Genomic DNA, 6,486 nt, shown 5'->3' on the forward strand with positions numbered 1-6,486 from the left:
TCCACACTTGCTCATTTTTTCCTCTTGTGGAGTCTCCTCACCAGTGGTTCTTGAGAAAACCCAGCTCCTGTCAGTGTGGACAATGCCTCATAGTCCAGAAACCTAAGCCCTGACAGGAGACAAAGCTCCTGTCTGCTTGTCACAGAGCAAAGTCTGTGGGCAGGGTGCACCTGTGCCCCCAGGGTCAGACAGGTGGGTTCGGCGTCCCCTGTGGGACATCAGAGAAGTGCTGGGAGTGCCACACTCACAAATTCAGAGGCCTCATCCGGAAGGCAGTTCTGCTGTGTATACTAAGTTTGGAAATCCAAACTGAAATGGAACCAAGTATCTCACTGTATCTTCTCAAAAGATTGTTAAGGAACAATTAATTACAAACCATATGTAATGAAATGAATGTAGACACAAACTTTACAACTTAAACCAAAATTCACTCAAAATTCCCATAGACAAACTTAAATTACCAAACTATAAAAATCCTAGAAAAAAAAAAGAAAATCTACATGACTTTGTGTCTGGTGACCTTATTCAGAAAACCGAAAGACAAACCACAAACTGCAAGAAACTATTTCCAAAACACATATCTGATAAAGGATTTGTACTCAAATTATGCCAACAACGCCATTAAAATCTGGTAAAGATTGAAACACACATCTGGCCCAAGAAGATAAACAGGCAGTAAATAAGCATACAAGAATATACTCAAGATGCTGGTGGAATGCATGTACAACCAACTTTGCAAGACGGCTTGGCAGTTTTTTCCAAATCTAAAAAGTATCACCTTAGGATCCAAGAAGTGTACCACTTGTATTTAGACAACTGCTTTGAAAAACTGTGTTCAAACAAAAACCAGCATCAAGTAATGCACAGCAGCTCTATTCATAATGGCTAAAAAGTTAAAGGTATCAGGATGTCCTTCTGTAGATGAATTCATAAGCAAATTAGGACACATACATGTCAAGGGGAGCAGAATACACCACCCCAAAATATGCTCATTTGACAAAAGGATTATTTGGACTGATTAATTTAAGAAACAGCAGACCCAGGAGAATCTTTCAAAACCAAGTAGAAAATGCCCTTTTTTATGAGGTAAATTTACATTTATTAAGGATATCTCCATTTGTAAGGGTATGTCCCTCTCTGGACCAGGAATTGAATGATGACTAAATATCAAGAAAAGCTTGTTGGAAAAAAGAAAAGCTTGTTGGGACTTCCCTGCTGGTCCAGTGGTTAAGACTCCATGCTCCCAGTGTAGGGGACCAGGGTTCAAACACTGGTCAGGGAACTAGATCCCGCATGCTGCAATTAAGAGCCCGCATGCCACAACTAAAGATTCTACAGGCCGCAACTAAGACCCGGCACAGCCAAATAAATGTTTAAAAAAAAAAAAAACTTGTCAATGAAATAGGCCAAGATGTAAATCTCTGTAACAACCATACCCTTGTTTACTGTGCTTTGCCTAATAACATCCCTTAAATGGCTTCCTCCATTCCCTAACATCTTTCTTTTGTTCTCAGCAGAAGATAGCATTTAAGGTAATGGCTTGAGCCATTTCAGGGAGTGACTCAGTTTTCCTGGGTATCTTTCAAGTATACAGGAGGTATGCATGGTATATATTAAATTTCTGATTGTTTTCTCCAGTTCGTCTCTTTTTCATTACAAGGGAGATCTCGATAAAGAACATAGAAGGGTAGAGGGAAAATTATTTTTCCTCTCATATACATGCAATGCAATAGTATTCAGAGATATAAAGGAATGGACCATCAACCCACGCAAAAAAAAAAAAAATAGATGCATCTAACACTTACATTGCTAAGCGAAAGAATCCAGTCTGAAGTGCTACACACTGTATGACGTCATTTATATGACATCCTAGAAAAGGCAAAACTGACATGGTAAACAGTTTATGGAATATGTGGTTGAAATAGTCCATATGATACTTTAGTGGTGAATACCTGTCACTATGCATTTGGCTACACCCATAGATTTTTACAACCCAACAAGTAATTTACAATCTATTCAAACTTAGCTACTTAGGATACGGGAGTGTCAAAGACTGGAACTCTGTAGGCCAAAGACAAAATGTGCCATACATACATAGTGGACTCTATGTTCTTTCCCATGAGGGGTAGTAGCTAACAGTACTGAAACTACTAATTCAGTAATCGAATGGATAAAGCACTGAATTTAATAAATGACAAATGGTGGAAGCCAGGTTTCTTACCACTGGAGTGGAATATTACAGTCAAACAAAGGGAGAAGGTTACAATATCCATGTCATAACAGATCCAGTTGGAGAAATCAGTATAAACTATCTTTAGACTACACATAGCTCCACATGGAAATCTTTATAATTATGTGTATATGCACAGGCTGGGATACATGCATATATTTCCATGCACTGTCAGCTGAGCATATTTAGCTCCCACATGTAAGTTTTTAATACCAGTCTCTAATAAAAGGAACAAGGGCTCTTTGAAGAAAGGGCTGATGCTAGGACTGAGACAGTAAATATATGAAACAGGATAATCTTAAAATATCAGAAAGTAAAGAAGTACCAAAAATTTTTAAAACCACAAAAGAAAAATTATGAAAATGAAAACAGGGACAAATGGAAAAAGCTCTCAACAGCCAAAGCAAGAATGAACTAAGCAGTCTAATAATGTAGTGCCGGCTTATGACCAAAAGTTTACAATAATTACTCATGTGTCCAAACTGGTAAAAATAAGTTACATAGTTTTTGATGAATGATGTTGAATAGAAATCTCCTATGCAGAAAGCTTCTAAACAATTCATATAGACACTCAGCTGTCCATCAAGGATGTGAAGCCAACCCCTCTCTCCTCAAGTGTGGCTTCTGCATTATGACTTTCTCCTAAATAAGACACACAGGATGGACATGGGAAAAAATTAACCTCACTGTGGGAAAACTTGACAAACAGTACCTCAGCTAGGTGACTAAAGTTAAGAATATAAGTTAGAAGTGCCCTTAAGAGCCTGTCCTCTTGATATATAGTGAAGAGGAAGCACTTCACCTCTGTGATCTGCTTTTTCAAAGCCAAGTCTAACCACAACAAAAACACCAAGCAAATCCCAGTGCCCGCCAGTCTATAAAATACCTGACCAGTCCTCCTCCACATTGTCAAGGTCATGGAAACAAGGAGAATCTGAGAAACTGTCAAAGCCCAGTAGAGACTAAACAGATATGATGACCCCATGACCTTTGAGATCCTGGAACAAGGAAAGGTATAACAAAGGGAACATGTATAGGGACTTCAGTTAATAATAGAGTATCAATATTTGTTCATTATTTGTCATGATTCTGTAGAAAATTAGACAGGAAAAATTAAGCGTCAAATAAGAGAAACCTACTGTAACAAACTGGAAATCTAGAGGAAACGGGTGATTTCTTTGTAAAAACACATTACCAAAATGAACACTAAATTAAGGAAAATAGAAAAAGACCAATTAACCACTGAGGAACCTCTTCCCCATATTAGTTATCCTATCACTGTTCCAGGGTTTCCCTCTCCCAGGACAGGGAAGGAGCAGGGACAGAGCTGTTGGGCAGCTCCACTAATATCTGACCCCAACCAGTGTCTTCATCTCCCCCAGCCATGCCTACCCAGTGAGGACACCTGATGAAGGATCAGGGATTATTGATTCAGATGTATCAACTAGGAATTTTTCTTTTTCCAGCGACTGGACACACTTACTGAAGTAAAATAAATTAGTATTTATTGTAAGGATAGAAATAAATTAATACTTGCAAGTGGCAAGTTGAAGAATGGGTTTGGACCTGGCAGGTCCAGTGGCTCACACTATCTCAGTGTGACCTTGCTTCTCTCCAAAACTTTGTCCTTCTCAGTGCCTTTGGGGGACCCCATTCACAGGCACAGGCTCTCTCACTGCCCTTGGGCCAACAGCAATTCTAGGCTGACAACCACTCACCATCCATTTTCCGAGAAAGAGTTTCTCCTTTTCTTGGATTCCAAGAAAATCATGGCTTTAAATGCCTTTGATCTGGCTTGGGTGGCATTCTCATCCTTGACCCATCACCAGAAGATGGAAAATGGGACTGGCTAGATGTGGGTTGTAAACCCATCTTCGAGCTGGGTGGAACATGGGGTCATCCTTCTGCAACTGTTTGGACTGGAAGCCGGTGAGATGTAATTCCCAAAGGAAAATGAGGCACTTGGGCATGAGAACAGATGCTGGCTGGGAGAAAGCCACAGATTCTAAGTCAATGACAGCTCACTGCACAGCATAGAATCTGACACAAAAGGAAGAAAGGGGTTCACTTAGGGTCAGGGGCTGCAGCTACTCATCCAGTGCTCTTACTGTCCCTCCCAAGACTGCAAGAAATTCTTTCACTTGCTGAAAAGTCAGGATCATTGGTGGTGGTAAACTCAAGTCTCTTTCCTTGGGCATCAGGTCCTCACATCTCAGAGGTTGGCCCAGAACAGCCCATGTGCCCTCAGAAGACACATAGACCTCATTCCTGCCCCTGAGAGGTAGGAGCCCTTGAGTTATGCCATCTCCCTGGCCATATTAATTGCCCATCCCTGAAAAACAATACTGCTCCTTTTCCAGTTTCTTCTCTCTCCTTTACTAAGTGAAGAAACCAAATGCTAGGGTGGTAAGAAAACTCTTGTGCAATGAAGTAATGGGAGGCTCAAGAATTATTCCATGCCATGGAACCCATAATTGGCAGGCTTTCCAGAGGCCACACGGATGCATATGGCTCTCCAAGACAATGCAGTGTGAGTGTAAACCTCCCATTGGGAGGTCCAGTTGTTCCCATATCTTTGATTCTTAATGAATATGAATGTCAAAAGTTTCTAATGACTGAAAGGACAAAGAATTGCAGGGACATGGTCTGCTGTATGGTTGTTGTGTCAGGGACACACTCCAATGTTTAGAGGATTATTACTTCTCTTGGCAGCCTATGAGGCTGTGAGGGGGATGCCTTTTTCTCAACCACATGGATGTTGGTAGTTGAAACTTCTCAAAGGAATGTCTACACTTCCCAGGTAGCTCTTGAATTTCCCAGCATCATGGTCAGCTCTGTAACTATACATGAGGGCCTGACAATGCCCAGGCTGGACTGAGCTAGAGGACCACAGATGCCTGCCTGGATAGTCAGAGGTCAAGGGCTGTCCTGCCTGAGACTTGATCATCTATTCATGCCTACTCAGATGGGACAAAGGATGCCTCCAGTGCCAGGAGGGCCCCACCAGCCCTTAAGAAGGCAGCATCTGGGGGCTGGCAGGTCACTGCACCCAGTCCTGTATAAATCCACACATGTCCACTGAGTGCCCTCCTGTCTGGGCTGTGCTGGAACCTGGGGCTGCCCAGGCACAGTAGGGCTAGCATCACCCTTCCCGGGTAGGAGGGCAGAAGGAAACCATGCATGGCTTCTGACACCCTCCCCAATCCTTGACAGAGGGTGAGTTGGATAAGAAACAGTCCTAGACAAGAACAGACAGTTCATTCTTCTCTCAGAGCCCAGGACTAGGGGAAGGGAGGCCAGAAAAACAGTTATTGACCTCAGCTTCCTGACTCCTGTTTAATCCTGGGCAAGTCCTATCCATTCTGGAGGCTTCAGAGAGAAGGAGAGGGGAGGGCAATGAGGGCCAGTTGTGCTTAAACAAACCTAACTCTAACCTTTACCCTAAGAACCCTAACCTCTAACCATAACCCCCTAACAACCCTAGCCCCAGACCCCTAGACCCTCACCCCTGACCCCTAAACTCTAATCCCCGACCCTGACCCTTTATCCACAACCCTCTACCATGACTCTCCAACAATGACCCATAACCCTAGACTGTGACCGCTGAACCCTCACACTGACTCAACCTCAGGCCTAAAGCGTGGCCTAGTGGTCGCCGAGGGATGACTGAATGAACTCTCAAATAAACCAAGGAATTACATCTTCCTGACCATGAATTTAGCAATGGTTTCTTAGATTTGACAGTAAAGCATAAGAAATGAAAGAAAAAAATAGATAAATTGGATTTCTTCAAAATTACAAACCTTTGTGCATCAAAAGAGGCTATTGAGAAAGTAAAAAGACAGCCCACAGAATGGAAGACAATATTGGCACATTTTATATATGATAAGACTCTTTACCTAGAATATACCCAGGACTTTTACACTTCATCAACAAAAAGACAAACAATAAAAATTTTGAAACAGACAAATGACTTGCATGGACTGCTCTCCAGGCAAGACACACAAAAGGTCAACAAGGAGACTTCCGGGAAGATGGCGGAAGAATAAGACGCGGAGATCACCTTCCTCCCCACAGATACACCAGAAATACATCTACACGTGGAACAACTACAGAGCACCTACTGAACGCTGGCAGAAGACCTCAGACCTCCGAAAAGGCAAGAAACCCCCCACGTACCTAGTTAGGGCAAAAGAAAAACATAAACAGAGACAAAAGGATAGGGACGGGTCCTGCACCAGCGGGAGGGAGCTGTG

This window comes from Neophocaena asiaeorientalis, unplaced genomic scaffold (assembly GCF_003031525.2).
Source record: "Neophocaena asiaeorientalis asiaeorientalis breed wild unplaced genomic scaffold, Neophocaena_asiaeorientalis_V1.1 scaffold521, whole genome shotgun sequence".
NCBI classification, from domain to species: Eukaryota; Metazoa; Chordata; class Mammalia; order Artiodactyla; family Phocoenidae; genus Neophocaena; species Neophocaena asiaeorientalis.